This window comes from Mandrillus leucophaeus, unplaced genomic scaffold (assembly GCF_000951045.1).
Source record: "Mandrillus leucophaeus isolate KB7577 unplaced genomic scaffold, Mleu.le_1.0 Scaffold1083, whole genome shotgun sequence".
Taxonomy (NCBI): Eukaryota; Metazoa; Chordata; class Mammalia; order Primates; family Cercopithecidae; genus Mandrillus; species Mandrillus leucophaeus.
This window is the reverse complement of record NW_012099021.1, coordinates 69,010-88,701: the sequence shown is the minus strand read 5'-3', so window position 1 is coordinate 88,701 and position 19,692 is coordinate 69,010. Positions and strand designations below refer to the sequence as shown.

Sequence of the window (19,692 nt, the reverse complement as noted above, 5' to 3'; positions counted from 1 at the left end):
CAACAGGCCTAGCTAAATTTTTTTGTATTTTTAGTAGAGACAGGGTTTCATTGTGTTAGCCAGGATGGTCTCAATCTCCTGACCTCATGATCTGCCCATCTCTGCCTCCCAAAGTGCTGGGATTACAGGCATGAACCACCATGCCTGGCCGATATGGTCATTATTTTTTATTTTAATCATTCTAATAGGTAATCAGTAATATTTCATTGTGGCTTTAGTTTGTATTTCCCTAATGAATGACGTTGAGCATCCTCTTATCGCCAATCCATATATTGTCTTTGGTTGAATAGCTGTTCAAATAGTTGTACTATTTGGGGAAGGGGAGATTGTTTTCTTATTATCGACTTTTTTCATGGTTAAATCAGAGGAATAGATTTAATTCACTGTCTTATTAAAGTATTCCATACTTTGTGTCCTTTACTTCCCCAAAGACACAAAATTGATACAGAAAATATAAGCAAATGAAAAACTCAAGCATTTCCCATAGAATAGCTAGAATGTTCACTAAGTTATTAAAAGCTCAAAGATAATTTAAATCAAATGCTTATTTAGATCCAAGAATTGTGCTTGGTTCTGCCTCAAAAAGCTTCATAACCTAAAAAGGAAATAAATATAGGAAAAGAAAGAAAGTTCAAAGTTTTGAATGAATAAAATTAAAGCAAGCTCTAGAAAAGAAATTCTAAATGGAAACAACAACAAAAATCTACTTAAGAGCCAAATATTGTTGGAAACTTAATTCACAATGCAACCGTGTTGCGAGGTAGGACCTTTAAGAGGTGGTTCGGTCATGAGGCCTCTGCCTTCATGAACGGATTAATGCTGTTATGTTTCCCAAATAAAACAGGGTTCCTGATAAAAGGATGATTTTCGTCTTCTTACTTCTCTCTCTCTTTTTCTCCTTCTCGCTCTTTTCCACCCCCTCACACATATACACACATGCTCTCTTACTTTTCCACCTTCTGCCATGGGATGACACAGCAAGAAGGCCCTCACCAGATGTGAACTCCTCAACCTTGGACTTTCCTGCCTCCAGAACTGGAAGAAATAAATCTCTTTATAAATTTTTTTAAAATAGCCAAATGCTGAACAAAACTGTTCAAAAACAGTAGATTATATACTGTAATTGAATATTATAATGGAGTGCTTTAACATGTGCAATGTAGGCATAAAATATATACTGGTTTTACAAACTATTTCCATTATTTTGTATTCAGCTTGCTTGTAAAATAACTTTTTCTATCTTGAACATCAGACAGTAGTAAAAACCTGACTAAAACTGCCTAGAAAATTACATTAGGTTAAATTATAATGTTTTAATACAGCTAGGCAATCTCCCCTTTATTCCTGAATGACATTTTCACTGAATATAGGATTCTGGGCTGACAGTTCTTTTCATTCAGGACTTGAAAAATGTGTGATGCTTCCTTCTGGCCTCCACAGTTTCTGATGAGAAATTTCTGTCATTCAAATTATTTTCCCTCTCTATGCAAGGTGTCATTTCTCTCATTCTGTCTCTTGTCTTAGTTTTGCAGAAGTTTGATTATGATGTGCCTTGGCATGGATTTCTTTTCAGTTTATTCTGTTTGAGGTTCATTAGCTTCTTAAATGATGCAATCACAGCTCACCACAACCTCTGCCACCTGGCTCAAGCCAACCTCCCACCTCATCCTCCTGAGTTAGCTGGGACTACAGGCACGCACCACCACACCAGCTCTTTTTGTATTTTTTGTAGAGACGGGAATTTGTCATGTTTCCCAGGCTGGTCTCAAACTCCTGGGCTCAAGCGATCCTCCCACCTCGGCACCCCAAAGTGCTAGTATTAATGGGGTGAACAACCACACCCAGCCTATTTGACTCCTCTTTATATCTTGTGTTTCCCTGCTGAGACATTCTATTTTTTAATTTGTTTTAAGCATGTTTATAACTGCTCATCGAAGCATTTTTATAATGGTTTTTTTTTTAATTTTTGTCAACATCTGTGTCATCTCAACATTGGCATCTGTTGTCTTTTCTCATTCAAGTTGAGATTTTCCTGGTTCTTGACATGATGAGTGATTTTCTATTAATTCGTGGGCTTTGGGGGAATTATGTAAGACTTTAGATCTCATTTAAATTTCCTGTTTTAGCAGGCCCTGTCTGACACTGTGCCAGTCAGGAAAGGGGGTTGCTGCTTCATAATTGCCAGGTGGTTGTGTAAGTCCACAGTCCTCACTTGGCCTCCGTGGACACTCCACTGGGGTAGGGTGTCTCATTACTGCTGGTGAGGGTGAGAATTCCAGGTTCCCACATGGACTTCACTGACATAATCATTGAGAAGGTCATTACAGGGCACATCATGTCAGCAAGGAAGGGTGGGGGTACCTCATTACAGCTGGGTGAGGGAAAAAACCTAGACTCCTTTTTTATATGGGTCATATTTTTTTACTTCTTCACATACCTGGTAATTTTTGCTTAGATGCTAGACATTGTAAATGTACTTTGTTGGGTGTTAAATATTTTTGGATTCCTATACATATTTTTGAACTTTGCTCTGGGATAAGTTAAACTACTTGGAAACAGTTGGATCCTCAGGTTTTGATTTTATGATTTTTTTTTCAAGGGTGCTGAGAAGTGCTCAGTCTAGGGCTATTATTGCCCACTTCTGAGGCAACGCCCTTCTGTATAAACTACTGAGTGCTCCAGGAATCATGGGACTTTCCAGTCCGGCAGGTGGGAACTGGCACTATTCTCAGCCCTGTGTGAGCACTGAACAGCGTTGCTTCTAATCCTCACAGGTGGTTTCCTCACACACATGTGCTGATTGATACTTAGTTGAACCAATCTTGAGGAGACCCCTGAGGATCTCCTGGGCTCTTTCTGTGCACCTCTCTCCTCTCCATCATCTATCCTGCAAACTCTAGTTGCTTTGGTCTCTCCAGACTCTTATCTCTGTTTCCTCAACTCAGAGCATTTTCCAGGCTCCACCTGGGTTCCACCTTCCTGAACTGTGGCCTAGGAACTTCTTCAGGCCTGTAAGCTGGAGCAGTTGTAAAACTCTCCTCACCTCCCAGGAATCACTGTCGTTTGTTACCTGATGTCCATGTCTTGAAAACCACTCTTTCATATATCTTTATTGTGTTTGGTGGTGTTGTTATTGTTTCAGGCAAGAGGGCAAATCTGAACCTATTACTCCATCTTGGCCAGAAGCAGAAGTCTTCTAGAGAAATTATTAACTTTTTTTTTAAAAAAATAAAACTTTCATAAAAGCTGCAAGAATAGTACAGTGAACTTTTACATACATTTAACCTAGATTTACAAATTGTTAATATTTTGTCTCATTTGTTTTATTTCTCTCTAGATAGTTGGATGGATAGATAGATAGATAGATAGATAGATAGATAGATAGATAGATAGATAGATAATCTGCACACATGCACACATTATTGTTGGTTTTGCCTAACCATTTAAGAGTAGGTTGCTGGCCAGCTGTGGTGGCTCACGCCTATAATCCCAGCACTTTGGGAGGCCGAGGCGGGTGGATCACGAGGTCAGGAGATTGAGACCATCCTGGCTAACACGGTGAAACCCCGTCTCTACTAAAAATACAAAAAATAGTCGGGCTTTGTGGCGGGTTTCTGTAGTCCCAGCTACTCGGGAGGCTGAGGCAGGAGCATGGCGTGAACCCAGGAGGCGGAGCTTGCAGTGAGCTGGGATAGCGCCACTGCACTCCAGCCTGGGCGACAGAGCAAGACTCCATCTCAAAAAAAAAAAAAAAAAAAAAAAGAGTAGGTTGCTGACATCATGCTCCTTAACCCCAAATACTTCAGCATCTGTTTTTTAAGAACAAGGATCCTTTTACATAACTACAGTATAATTAACAAATTTGGAAAATTTAGCATTGATAACAAACTATTATATAATATATAGTCTACATTCAAAGTTTGCTAATGTACTTTATAGTAATTTTTTTCCAACCCAGAATCCAATCTAGGATCATGAAATGCATTTATTTGTCAGATACTTATTTTTAAAATATATTTTAAAATATAACCCATATGACTTTCTAGTTAGTTAAATATAGGTAGCAGAGGGGTGAGATCCAGCCTTGTTCTGCTTCCAGGTAGCAGAGGAGAGGGAGTGGCTTACCAGGGATCCTGCTTGGTCACTGCCTGTGAAGCCTGCTACCTAATCCCTGCAGTTAGGGTGTCTCCTCTCATCATTTGGCTCCTTGATGAGTGTGAAGTGAAAACGCTCACTCACTGAGAAGTGCTCAGTGGAGTATAAAAACTAATAGAAATGAAATGAAGAGATTTCAAACAAATAGGCAAACTCAGAAGTGAAAATCAATGACACAAAAGTGGTAATGCTATAAAATAAATAAATGCAAAGAGATTAACCGTGAAATATGAGTCAGCAAACCTCATACAGGCAACCTAGTCCAGTACTGCCTGTGTCAGAAACTTCCCCACCTCTACTCCAGACAACCCGTCTGTCCCTACTCTTCCTCCTTGCCACTGCACCCACATTCTTTGGCTTTCGGGAAAAGCTCTAGCTTCAATTGCTGATTCCTGAAATCTGATATCAAGTTCACATCAGATCTCCCTCCCTGATTATGCAGCCAGATCTCCCCTTTATGCATCTCCATGACCCTATGTTTGTCTCACTCATGAGCCACTGATCTGGATCTGCCTGGACCTGAAGTCTTTGGGTTTGTGGGTTCTGAGCCCCTCTAATACTGCAAGCTCCTGTGGAGTCATGGAAAAATTTTAAACCTGTATGAATAACGATAAGTTCTTTGGAGTCAGATCTAGTTTCAAATCCCACTGAATGTACAATCTCAGGCTAGTTTCTAACCTATGAGCCTCAGTTCCCTTATCTGTAAACTGGAAACATAATATCCTATGCAATTATGGTAAAAATTAAATGAATTAAATTATGCAAAGGATTCAGTTCATTGCCTAAAATGTTAAAAAAATTCAATAACTGTAATTTCTCCTTCTCTTATTCATTTTCTGAATTCCCAAAGCCTAAAATGTGTTACTAGTAATTTAATGCAAATTAAAATGGCTTGTAATTACATGACTAATTCACATTAACCATAATGGAATCAGAAAATATACAAAAGCAAAAAGAAAATAGAGAATAATTTGTAACCCCCAAACACCAAGATACTAGTGTATAAATTGATACATATCTTTTGAAACTTTATAAATGTGCAAATATGGCCAGGCCCAGTGGCTCACACCTATAATCCCAGTGCTTTTGGGAGGCTGAGGCAGGAGGATTGCCTGAGGCCAGGAGTTCAAGACCAGCCTGGACAACAATAGCAAGATCCCATCTCTACAAAAAAATTAAAAATTAGCTGGGCATGGTGACACACATCTGTAGTCCTAGCTACTCAGGAGGCTGAGGCAGGAGGATCACCTGAGCCCATGAGTCAGAGGCATCAGTGAGCTATTATTGTGCCACTGCACTCTAGCCTGAGTGATAGAACAAGACCCTGTTTCTACAAAAATAAAATTTTTTTAAATACTCATTGTAAAATACTGTACATAGTGCTTTATAATCTGTTTTTTATATGATAACATATGTCAACATCTTTCACTGACCATAAATAGATTTCTCAATATTATCCATTATGGCTACAGAGTAAACCTGTACAGGGATGTCTCTACTTACTCAACCAATCCCCTATTTTTGAATACTTAGATCATTTGCAATTTTTTCACTATTTCCAAGCAGTTACTGTGATGAACAAGCTTGTAAATCTTTGTTCTTATTCTCAATTAAATTCCTAAGAGTGGAATTGCTAGGATAAAGAAAATGTGAAAATGTTAACACTTTTGAAATACATTGCCTAATTGCTCTCCAGAAAGATGTTATCAAATTATATTCCTCACCTACTCAGGGTATACGGTCATTCTTTTCTTGCCTTTGCCATGGGGAAATGGTATCTAATTGTTATTTTAATTTCCTTTTTTAAAAAATGTAATTTGTATTTAGAAAATGTTGGACTGAATAAATGCACTTCTCTGTCCATCCTGACATCACGCCAAACCCATCTGCACATTTGCAAGCTTTGCCCTTCTAGGGTGAGTGGTCATGAAGAGAATATGATCCTAATTTGCATGAAACTGATGGACCCTTGGATTGAGGGGCAGGAGGAGGACCAAACGCATAGGAGAACAAAAATATCTGCAGTGTTAGGAGGAACAGAAGAAGAGCAGGGCAAATCATAGGACTCCAGGGCTAGCAGAAATGAAGGTCAGGATTATGGGGCTGGACTTGGAGAAGGAGAGAAGATAGGAAGGGACAAATCCAGTGATCATTCAGAAGGCAACTGGGGCTCTGCTAGTGTTGGGAACATTATTGGAGACGTCTGGCTAAGTGTGAATCCCGCCCGCATTGGTAGGCAAGTTACAGTTTCCACTTACTCTTGTGTTGGCTCGTTATACAATATTTGTCCCCTAATAATTACTTTTCCTCATTTCCAATTGGTTAGATAATAAAAGTAATAACAATAAACAATTATTGAGCCAGGTGCTATACTCTATATGCATTATCTAATTTGATCCTTATAATAGCCTCATGAAGTTTACACTAGCCAATTGTGCAGATAAGAAAACAGCCTGAGAGACGTGCATCAATTTGTTCAAGGCCACACAGCTGGTAAGAAGGGATCCTAGATGAGAACTCCAACTTTTTTTCAAAGTAACTGCAATATTTTACCAGGGCTGACATCTTTATCCAACCTATGAGTCATACTAGATGCTATTTCAAGTTGAAGGCCAAATAGCCATGAGAAAATAAAGGTAAGACTCTAGTAGCAATTCTACATGGAGAATGAGGAAAAGGAGATCAATAATTCTGCCCCTCTCCACACCCAGTCCACTCTAGTGACTCATATAAGGCCTCAATTATTCAAACATCTACTTGTTAGAAAAACTTAGCACCTACCTCATGAATTTAATGAATTTAATGTACTTGACTCTTTGGAGATTTGACACTCATTTAGGCCCAAAGAACCAATCTATTTCCTGATTCACACATCCTACCTGCCTTCTCCCCTGTGCAGTCTAATCTAAAATGGGTACTAGGAACTCAATCTTCTCAAGCCATACTTTGCACCTGGCTACCATCCCCAAGGTTCATGTCTGTGTTCTTTGGGGCTTCTCTAACACAGACCACAAGTGGGGCTTGGCTGCATCTCTAGAGTACAGGTACAAACTCAAAGCCTTAAGAAAGAGATGCAGGAGGACCCTCCTATTGGCAGCTCCTGGTGGTTAACAGGGCAATCTGTGGCCCCCTTGGATTTTCATGCTACAAAGATTTGGAAGTAGAAGGTGTTACTGAGTCTGCAGGAGTTGGTTCCTACTGAGTCCAAAGCCTGAGCTTGACCTGAAAGACTTGTTTCCTCTCCAGCCAATTTGACCAGGGCGTGTGGGGGTCCACTGAAGCTATTGCGATTATTTTTCTGCACCTGTTACAGCATCTCCCCATGACAGCCTCTTCCTGGAAAAGGCCAAGATTAGTGTTTCATTTTGACCCATTGCAACACAAACTGCTTCCCAGCAGCTAATGGGAGGGAAGGATGGAAGAAAACTTGCTTCACTATTTCCCGGCTAAGTTCCACTCCCTTCAGGAGACTTTTCCAGACCACTCCTGCCAACAAGTCCTTGAGCTACATCCCTTCCTGCTCCCCAGCTTATCTGACCTTCTAGAACATTGCTTGTTTCCATGTACATAGTAATGCCTTGTTTGTTCTACCACCAAAATTGGCATGTGAATGCTGTCTTGTTTCCTTAACCAAAATGTGCATTTCTGGAGGGCTGGGACTATATTTTAAGATTTTTTTTGTATCTTCTCCCAGCTCAGAAGATGATGTCATGGTCCCACATCACTCTACTTAAAAACTCCAAATGAATCATCTCCTTTCCTCCAACCTGTAATATTATTTATTTTGTTCAATATATGACCCCCCAGTAGAAGGTTAGCTTCAGAAATGTAGGGATTTTCACCTGTTTTGCTCACCAATTTTTCTTCAGCATTTAGAGCAACGCCTAACATATAGTAAATGCTCAATAAATACATGCTGAATTAAAGGATTAATTCAGAAAGAATTATGAAATGAACCACCAATATCTATGGGAAAATGACCCTTTTCCATTTCAACTTTTCAATGAGTATCTTACATGTTTCTCTTTATGTATTTCAGGATAATTTATTTAGGCTCCCAAATCAATTTCATTTTTTACTTTATTTCTAGCTCAGAATATCCTAAGATAAAGCATTACTACCAGTAGTTAACTGAGCTTTTACTATGCATCAGTGACTATACATATTCTCATTTAGTCAACACCCCCTCCCCTAGGTTGATCTATGAATCTTCTGGAAAGTAAGTAACTTCCCTAGTCTCACAAGCAGTAAGTGGCAAAGCTAGGGTGTGAACCCAGGCCATTGATCATCAATCTGCTTTCCTGCCTGAACGGAATCCAGGTTTCTAGGATTCCCCTTGATCTTCCTTCCCCTGCAGTCCTCAGGCCCTAATTAGATGAGACCAGCCTTTTGATGAGAGACCAGGTCTGGAGATGCCCAGGAAGAGTTCAAGGTCCACTAGTAACCAAAGAACTAGCATAGACTAAGTTTATGGAAAAAAAAGAAACTAAAACAACAGTTTCTGATTGACAAAGTTGCTTCGTTGCTTCATTAGATGCTGATGAACAATTTTAGCTGTACCATAAACATGAACTGAATGGAGATAACTGCAGATAGAACAGGTTTCAGGGCAGAGGAAGGAGTTAAGTTTTCGTTATCTTGAATTTGAGATGTCACTTCAACACTCAAGAGCAGATGTTCCATAAACAGCTCTCATTAGTCTGAAGTTCAAGTAAGAGGGCTAGAGATATAAACTGGGGAGTTGACATCATCATGAGAGCTTGTTAAAAGCAAATGCCTCAGAGCTGCCAAACTTACCTCCTGGCTGTCAAGTCCCTAATCCTGATGATTGTATTAAATGTTTTTGAGAGGCTCGGAAGAGCCATGGAGAGATTTCAGTGTTCCCCAATTGCTACAGCTGCGGCATTATGAGGCTCAAGTTTACCACAATGCCCTTCTCATGGGGTCCCACTGGAACTCCATGAGTGTATGTGTGATCAATTGCAATTGTTCAGTGGCTGTAATGGTTGACCTCTGGGATTACCTTTTTCCTGGGCTTCCAGGCTGCCCAAGGCACTTGTAAATGGACACATTCTTTTTAGATAGGTTAAAGCCATTCTCCAGGCCTGGGATCCAACTTGCTTCTTTTCAGTGACTTTGCATATCTCTGAACTGAAACAAGTGACACAGATTTCATAATGTGATATGAGGATCCTCCAATTTCATTTCTTTTCGTACTTTGGGCACAGCATGTACCACTTCACCAACTACTCAGTCAATATGCATCTCACCCCTGCCCCTAGCTGTGAAGATAGAGGTTACAAACAGTGAGAGGTGCTGAGGTTGGGGGAGGGACTCACAGAGCAAGGCGAGAGCTCAGAGCAACTGACATGGGGTATCTGGAAAGTACTGACTGAATGAAAAGATGTTTTTAGCAGCATTGCAAACACAGCTGAGGTTGGAAATCATAAATTTGTTCTGGAACCAGTCAACCTGGCTGTGGAATTTTTTCCAACTGAGTTCAACTGGAGAAAATAAATGGCAGGGCTGATTCAGGACTGGGAGATGGCCTGACAGGTGTGCAGGGAGAGCAAGGTGGGAGTCACTGATGAGAATGTAGGTGAAATAGCCAGTGGGTCCCAGCCTGGGTAAAGAAGGAAGGGAAACCCAGAAGGAACTGATAAACAGTGTCCCATCTCAGACAGGCTGCTGGTGAACCAGCGATCACCTCAATAGGATGGAGTGTGGGGGAATCCAGTAAAGGCAAGGCCAGAACAATGGAGACCAGTGCAGCTGACACCCCCGTGCCCGGTCCAGCTCAGTAAACTCAACAGCCTCATCCTGTCCCACAAGCAAGGCAGCTGGGGTACTACACATTCCCCTCTGGCTAAGCCATACCCCACCCATCAGAGATCTCCAAATATCAGGGGCTGCTGAAGGCTGAGTGTCCCAGGAATGATTCAGAACCTCCAGCTGAATCTCTCCAATTTCATGTTTTACTAGAATGACACTGGGGTGTCTCACAGCATCAAAGGAATAACTGAAGAATTAAGCTTCAAGAAAGCAGGAACCAGGAAATCTCCAGAGACCTCAAGTACTAGAACCAGGAACTGAAACACCATTAGAACTGTCTCTTCACCTTTCTTCTGTCCTTTGTTCTGCATGTTACCTTCACTTTCTCTTACTAAAGAAAGTTAAGAACATGGTCTCTGGAACCAGTGCCTGAGATTTGAATCCTAGCTCTGCTCTTCCAACTGAAGGACCTTGAGCAAGTTACTTACCCTCTCTGTGCCTCAGTTTTTTTATGGAGATAACACTAGTGCCTACTTTGTATGATTGCTTGAGGAATAAATGATTTAATACTTCTAAAGCACTTGGAAGAATCCCTCCCACATCCCCAGGCTCTGTCTTATCTAAGAGAAGAGTTTGGACAACAAGAGTACTAATCAGCAATCTAGCCTGCAAGACTGAAGATAATAAACTGAGGTCCCATTCAGGCCAAGGGTTGGATCCAATGCCATGGATGGGGTGGGGGGCAGCAGGAGCCATGGTGCTACTCAGGGTCAGGCAGGAGACATATCATTTAGTGAGGAGCAGGGGAATCTATTCCAAAATGTGGTATTTATTCTCAGACCCTTACTCTACCATTGCTCCCTTTACTGGCAACAGATGACCTCATCTACTACGTCAAGGCAAAACTGGGCATCTTGCCCTCCACCCTACCCCTACATTCATTCAGAGATGTCTGCTCTGAAGCCCATCCACATGCTTTTCCTCCCGCTCTGTGAATCATCTGTTCTCTCTGAAGATTATTTAAGATTATTTAAGAATAATTTCCTCCACTGTCCTTTCGTGCCCGCAGTGCTCTTCCTCAAGACCACCTTAGCCGTGGTGTTCTTCCCACTCTCCGCATATCTTCCACCCACTCTCTGCATATCTTCCACCTCATCCTCCTCCTGGCCCCTTCCATTAGCATTGAAACAAGATCAGGTCTCTCCCACCCTGATCACAAATGGCACTCCTTTGACTCCACCTTCCCAGCTAGCATCTCAAAAAGTTGTCTTCATTCCCTGCCTCCACTTCTCCCCTCCCATTCTCTCCTCAGCCCTATGTTCTCGAGTTCTCATTCTCACTTCTCCTGAGAAGCTGACAAATGCCTGGGCCTCCGCTATATTAGACATCACCGCTATCCCTATTTTGAACACTCTCCTCCCTGAGTTTCTATGGTAACATTCTCTTGGTCATTCCCCTGCCTCTCTGACAGCTCCTTCTCTATGTCTCTTGTGTGCTCCTCTATCTTCCTCTACCTACCCTTGAACAATCCATCTTCCCCCAGGTTCCACCCTCTCTTCATCTTACAGTTTCCATAGGTGACCTCAACTACCTTCAACCACCTCCAACATGAGCTAAGGATTCTCAAATCTATAGCCATTATCTTAGTCCTCCCTCTGAACGTCAGATTTATCCAACAGCCTATGTGGCATCTTCACTTGGAGGTCCCCCTGAGGCATTGCAAACTCAGCATGTGGGTGTAGGGGATAGTTCCTGAAACCGTATCATGTGGAGGATGACTGAAAACCTAGGAGGTATCTGATCCACAGAGGTGACTCAGATGGGTTATGGTAGTAAAGTGAACCACAGTCTGGGTCAACTGGGAAAGGAGCTGGAGATATTCTGTATGTACCCCAAAGGGTGACATGAGGACAAATGTTTGGAAAATTGGAAAAGACAGATTTCAGCTGAACCTAAAGAAGACCCTTTGGAAGTCAGCGTGGCTCAAAGGTAAACTTGGCTACCTTGTAAGTTACCTCAGTTATTGACAGCATTAAAGCACCAGGCTTTAAACTCCTTCAGTAAGACAGGGCACAGTGGCTCACACCTGTAGTCCCAATACTTTGGGAGGCCAAGGCAACAGGATCACATGAGGCCAGGAGTTAGGGACTAGGCTGGGCAACATGGTGAGACGCCATCTCTACAAAAAAATAATAATAATAATCCCTCAAACTTCAGGTGCCTGTGATTCTGTGAGAAAGCAAAATGGAGCTTATGCAAATTTGACCAAATACAGTGAAACCTGGTATTACTACTGCTTATTAATTGGGCATTGGTTTGCTGGTGGGGGCTCTGACCCTCTGAAGTGGAAATAACAACAGGGATGTTTTAGGATACCTGAGAGAAGAGAAGAAATTGAATACATTGTCAAGTGGGAAGGACTGATAGTCAAAGGAAAACTCACCATGGCATGACTTTCTTGGAGGTATTTGTACTTAGTTACATTTGTAAGGAACCCCTCAGTGGATATGGATTTGGCATGACTCGTATTACAGTAGGGCCTTTGTGCTAAGGTTCTGTTTCAACAAACCTAACCAGATATCCTTTGAGGCAGGGCCCCTGAATCTGGGTGGAGTAAAATGGCCTGACAACCAGGCTGGGAAGGACTTTTTGTGACTGAGTCTACAGATACCTCTGCCTTCTAAGTAGAAAACAGAAGACAAGCATTGCTGTCTGGAAAAGGATAGCTCCCCCTGACAGCCAGCTCCATGCACATCTATATGACAATGTACCCCAACTCTATGACAGCTCCATCCCTGCCCATCCCTGGGCCATCCCATCCCATAATATGTATCATACTTATATTTTCTTTCTATGAGGCTCCTACAACCTCTGCTTCCTTTCTCTCCATTTAAAACCTTCTTATGAACAGATTTCTCTGACTTGCTTCTAGCTTTTTTGTATCTTGATTTTCCAGCTCTGCCTAGTCCCTTTGGATTGATGATTTAACTGGATTCTTTCCCATAGAATCACCCTTAGACCTAGGACCTATGTTTTAGAGGGTTCTTCTTTGGGGAAATCTATGGTCCCTAAGGGATGTGCCCATCGGGAGTCCAAACTTCCTTCTGGGTCATATTGCAGGTAACTGGGACCCTGGAATTTCCTGTCCAAACAGTCCTTATCCTGATTCCAGGGCCTGGACAAGCAGCTTCTCTGGGTCTGAAGAGGGGACCTTGCTGCCTGTGAGTGAACTCCCAGGCCTGAGGCGTGGCTGAGGGCAGTGCACAGGGCTTTTTGAGATGCAGGATGGAGCCAGGGCCAGGAAGAGAAGGGGGAATACCGGGGGCTGGGATCCTCTGTTTGTACTCCTGCCTTGGCCCGGCTAATCCTAGAGGTTCCAGGTATGAAGATGAATGAGGTCCAGTCGCTGGCCCAAAGGAACATCAAGAACACAAGTAAACCAGGGATCAAAGTTGAACTAAAGATTGTTTCTTTCTTCTGTCTAAAGCCCAGAGCCTGGAGCAGCCTTCAATGTGCTGCTCTCTACTCCCTCTGAATGACCTGCACCTCCCCAGCAGGAGGCAACCCCACCTCAAAGTGTTGCCCTCTCAAAATGCTCTCCAGTTCATCAAGACGCCAATCTTACAACTGGGGCTCATCTCAGAAGAGGAAGAGGGCAGTAAGACGGTGCTATCTCTTCCCTCTCTGCCCCAGCTTCTTCATCTATCAAGTGGAAGTCATAACTGCCCCCTCACTTCCCCAGGATTACTTTGAGGATAAAATTAGAGTTGATCACCTGATTGCCCAACATTCGAGGCTATTCTAAGCAACCGCCTCTCAAAGAGTAGTGCAAGAAAGAGCTAATCTGGGGTTACAGACACTGATACTCTGGACTATACATTGAGCTCTAGCCGTGCCAAGTTCTTGAGTCAATGCTGGTTTTCCATGTCACCCAGCACGCCTCAGGACTAATGCCCCCCAGTATGTACTCAACAGATGAAAGAATTGAATCTTAGTCCAAGCAGACTATAACCTGGGAAGACAGATCTCCAACAAGGGCTTACTCTAGCTGTGGGGAGACAGGCACACTTCTACTCTGTTCATGAAAATGCAAAATGGTACAGGCCTTTGGAAAGTATTTTGGTAATATTCATCAGAAGTACACACGCAATTACTCTTTGACCTTGCAAATCCATTTCTGGGAATCCACAGATATACATTCTTATGAGGTGACGTATGTACAAAGTTAGTTATGGCACCACAGGTTGTAACAGCAAAATATTAGAAATAGCCCCAGGCACCATAAATAGAGATTAGTTAAATATACTGTGATGCAGCCTTACAACACAATACCTTAAAACAGAACAAGGACACTTTTTATGCATTGATGTGGAAGGATCTCCTTGATATATTGTTTATGTAAAAAATAATGGAAATAAGAATGCATTTTAACATTTTAATTTTTTCTTTCTTTTCTAAAAATATTTTTTATTTCCATTGGTTTTTGGGGAACAGATGGTGTTTGGTTACATGAGTAAGTTCTTTAGTGGTGATTTGTGAGATTTTGGTGTACCCATCACCTGAGCAGTATACACTGAATCCAATTTGTAGTTTTTTTTTAATCCTTCACCCCCTTCCCACATTTTTATATTTGATTGTATTTTCACAAAGAAACACTAGAAGTGTACAGAAGAAATTAGTAAGCAAGGCAGGCTGGGCACAGTGGCTCATGGCTGTAATCTCAGCACTTTGGGAGGCCGAGGCGGGTGGATCACCTGAGGTCAAGAGTTTGAGACCAGCCTGGCCAACGTGGTGAAACCCCATCTCTACTAAAAGTGCAAAAAAATTGGCTGGGAGTGGTGGCATGCACCTGTAGTCCCAGCTACTTGGGAGACTAAGGCACGAGGATCGCTTGAACCTGGGTAGTGGAGGTTGCAGTAAGCCAAGATCACACCACTGTACTCCAGCCTGAGTGAAAGAGTGAGACTCCGTCTCAATTTAAAAAGAAAAGAAAAGAAAAAAAAAAGAGGCAGGAGAGAGGTTTTTCAGTATACAAACATATATATATTTTAAACGTAAATATTTTAACTTTGCAAAAAAGAAATTAATAAAGATTTTTTCAAAATCACTTCAGAATGCCTTCTAAATGGGTAAAGAGTGCTGAACTAGGTGGCAGAGGTTCAGATTCGATCTTGGGTGGGGCCCTGGCTTCCCTGAATTTGCTCATCTGTAAGACTAGGGTGGCCCTGTATGCTCTCAGTCCCTTACAGCCCTGCTCTTCTATAAATAAGATATTTTCCTGGATCGCACCCTGTGTTATATTACTGCTCCCTTCTGTGCCCTTTCGTTTGTACAGACAGTATCAAATTGACTGAGTATGTTTGGCACCAACTACGGGAGAATTCCCGGCATCTCACAATTCATATCTGGTTACTTCCTGCTCTTGGATTATATTTGTCAATTGTCCATGCCGTGTACTTTTCTCTTAGGCTTTATTCAGAGGCTTTTAAATTTGCACTTTAACTTGGATTAGTCCTTTTAGAAAGCAATTTGGTCATATAAAAGGTAACTCATTTACTCTTTTGAAAGAGTTTAATACAGCATCCTGTTTATTGGGGGATTACCCTCTATATGACAAAGTCCAGTTATTTTATTCACTGATTTGGAATTACTTCTATTGAGGGTTGTAGGGATGAGGGAGTAGGGATAACAGAAATCCATGGGTAGAGGACATGGAAGATGAGGTCAGCCAACTGCTCTGCTGCGTTTGGGGAAAAAAGGGCAAGGCTAAGGATGACAAAAAACCAGACAGGGGAGTGCTCTATGCAGAACAGAAGCATTGTTGTGCTCTGAGGTTGTGCAAAGGAGATCATTGAGTGAGAAGCATGGAGACAGAGGCTGAAGGCTCAAGGAGGATAGAGGAGCTCTACGAGTATAAGACACCAACTCTGCAATTGAGTCTGCTCCCAGCTACTCGGGAGGCAACTCGACTCTCACATCTGGCTGGGTGTCTGATGCTGGTGTTGACAGTGTTGGTATAACCTGCTGAGACACCCAGAGATCCCAGCACAACAATTTTCCTCTTTTCATTCCTTGAAAACCATTTTTGTTCAAAAACAAAATTTCATATTAAAAAATTAATTCTCAACCCAGCTATCACACTCCTCAGTATCTACCGAAAGGAGCTGAAAACATATCCACACAAACACCTGCACATGTATGTTTATAACAGCTTCATTCATAATTGCCAAAACCTGGAAGCAACCAAGATGTCTTTTGGGAGGCGAGTGGATAAATAAACTGTGGCACATCCAGACAATAGAATATTATTCAGCACTAAAAAGAAACAGGCTATCAAGCCTTGAAAAGGCATAAAGTCACCTTAAATGCATTACTAAGTGGAAGAAGCCAATCTTAATAGGCTACATACTCTATGATTCCAACTATATAATGTTCTTTTTTTTTTTTTTTTTTTTTACAGAGTTTCCCTCTGTCATCCAGGCTGGAGTACAATGGTGCGATCTTAGCTCATTACAACCTCGGCCTCCTGGGTTCAAGTGATTCTCATGCCTCAGCCTCCCAAGTAGCTGGGATTACAGGCATGCGCCACCATACCCCACTAATTTTTGTATTCTTAGTAGAGACAGGGTTTTGCCATGTTGGCCAGGCTGGTCTCAAACTCCTGGCCTCAAGTGATTCTCCCACCTTGGCCCCTCAGAGTGCTGGGATTACAGGCATGAGCCATCGCATCCAGTCATTCCAACTATAAAACATTCTTCTGGAAAAGGTGAAGACAGTAAAAAGATTAGTTGTTGTCAGGGACTAGCAGGGAGGGAGGGATGAATAAGTGTAGTATGGATGATTTTTAGGGCAATGAAACTACTTAGTATGATATTATAATGGTGGATACATATCATTATACGTTTGTCCGAACCCATAGAATGTACACCACCAAGAGTGAATCCTCATGTAAACTATGGACTCTGGGTGATAATGGACTTTGGGTGATAATGATGTGTCAATGTAGGTTCATCAATTTTAACAAATATACAACTTTGGTGAAGGACGTTGATAATGGGGAAGGCTATGCACCTGCCTCCTATATGAGGGCAGAGGGTTAATGGAAAATCTCTGTACCTTCCTCTCAATTTTACTGTGAACCTGAAACTACTCTACAAAATAAAGTCTGTTTTTTAATTCCAATTACTCTCACCCAAACACAATTCTTTTTCTTTTCTCTGTGTTTACTTCCAGGCCCTGATCATAAAAACTTATTGTTCCAGAAATAGAATAATTCTGTAGGTAGATTTCTGATATCTTCATTTAATATTACTTTATAAACCTGTGGCCTGAAAGCCTTCACAATGATTATTTTAATGACTGAATAATGTTCCATTGCATAGATACACTGTAATTTAGTTAACCATTTCCCTATTATGTTAAAGTTTCTTATATATTTAGCTTTCCTATCCTCAAAAAAATTTCTTTAAAATGAATTCTCAGCACTAGGCGAGGTGGCTCACATCTATAATCCCAGCACTTTGGGAGGCTGAGGACAGGCATTTGGCACCAGCCTGGGCAACATGGCAAAACCTCATCTCTATAAAAAATACAGAAATTAGCCGGGCATGATGGTGTGCACCTGTTGTACCAGCTACTCGGGAGGCTAAGGTGGGAGGATCGCTTGAGCCTGAGAGGTAGAAGCTACAGTGAGCCAAGATTGTGCCACTGCACTGCAGCCTGGGCAACAGAGCAAGACACTGTCTCAAAAAATAGAAAAAAAAAAAAAAAAGAATTCTCCAGGGAAGGGAAGCATAACTAGGTTAAAGTATATGAACATGGCAGATGTTTTCATTACTTTCTTACTTTATATCTTTCTTGAATTTATCCTATCTTCAGCCATGAAGTTTACTAGGACATTTAGGCAGAGCATCTTTTTGTTTCTTGGCCATCATTTGGGATCAAGATTTCATTTTTTAATGTATTTTAATAAGCTTTTTACACCTCTGACTTAAGCTATCATAACCATTATCTTTATTTTAAAAGTAATGCTATCACATTGATTCATTTAATCCACTGTATTTTTAAGTTCTTTTCTGAAATTTTTCATTGCTATCTATCAATTTTTTTCTTTATCATTTTTTTCTGTAGCCTTCGTTCTTACAAAGTTATTCCTCCACAATAGAAATGAATACTCTAATCTTTGCTGGTTTTTCCACAACTTGATTTAGAGGTTTAATAAGCTTACAGATAGGGAGTTTAATTTGATGTGTGGTGTGTGGCCCCCAGAAAGAGTAAACTAATCTTGACTGATTGATTGTATTTATTTCACAACGTATAAGTCCCTACCCTGGGAAGTCAGTTTGGTCGCATTATCCCATGGGAGCGGTTCTTTATAGGTTAACCAGTCAATGTACATATTGCTTGGCAAGACTAGGCTTCAGCTTGTCCAGCATGAGTCTTGACTTATACTTCCATATTCCCTACAGAATGTAGCCCCATGCTTTCCACCTGACAGATGTTCCACAAGTCTTTGTTAATTTTACCTGATTGGCATCAAAAAGAGCAACACAGAGCTGTTATTTAAAAGAATAAGCCAGAAACTGAATGGTATTGTTTTTAACTATTAGGACATGTCGCCACGCATCAGTCTTTCCCAGCTCATTGTTAGCTGGAAATGACTGGGAACGGGAACATTGGGGGTAAATCCTGGATAGGTGTGGCTAATAAAGAGGATATGGCTGTGGAGCAGATAGACTTGGCTTCAAACTCTGCATTTACTACTTTCTAACTGGGGACCTTGAGCAAACTGAGCTCTGGGTTTCTCATTTTGTAAAAAGAGTTCAAAAGAGCTCTTGGTGTGGTTGAAATGAGAGTTCGAAATAATATACTCAGAGCACCTGCCAAGGTGTCTGGCCCCAAGCTGCTCAGTGTCTAACAATGATTATCACCTTCCTTGCTTCCATCATGTGCTGGAAAATCTAAGTGCATTAAAAAAAAATGAGAGACTGAAGGATGTGAATCCCTATGAGAAAGCATGAATATCAAGAAGGAAGCATAAAAGGTATGAAAGAAGCACGCACACACATATTCACACACACCCACACACACGTGCAACAATTCCAGGCTCAACTGTCTTGGCTGCATATGTTTTATCAAACATAGGAATATATTACAGCAAAGTTGTCTAAACTCTTGTTTATCTGAGTCCATCAGAGTTTATCTGTAAGTAATCTATCTCTAAAAGGCTGAAAGCTTTCCAGTTCATTCTAACACAGCAGTCCCATTTCTGGGAATTTATTTTAAAGTATATCCACACACCTACAAAATAATGGATTTATAGGGTTACTTACTGCAGCAGAAGACTGGAAACACCTCAAATATCTATCACTAGGGAACTGGTTGAATAAATAAACTATGGCACAACCACACAAAGGAACATTCTGTAGCTATAAAAAAAAAAAAAATGAGGAAACACCCCATGAACTGATAGAGGACAATTTCCTTGATTTACGGTTAAAAAGAGCAGGTGGAGCACAGGTTATAAAACATGCTACCTTTTCTGTAATATTTTCAACAGTAGCAACTTCCCCTTCCCGATCTGCAAAAGCACCAACACAGGGCTGACCTTAGGAACCAACGCGGCTTCAGCACTAGGACATTCACGGGCTAAAGAAGAAAAACTATACCATCATCTTACTGGCTGCTTAGGAAGATATTTGACATAATTCAGCATCCATCCTATCCTCTTAAAAGAAAAATATAAAACCCTATTAGTGTTTTAGA

General features: G+C 41.3%; 1 pseudogene across 1 annotated transcript in view; it reads left to right on the top strand.

Annotated features, from left to right (window-relative positions):
• The window catches only part of LOC105544733, a 65,170-nt pseudogene that overhangs the window by 44,380 nt on the left and 1,098 nt on the right, over window positions 1–19,692 (top strand). The window lies entirely within an intron of this gene.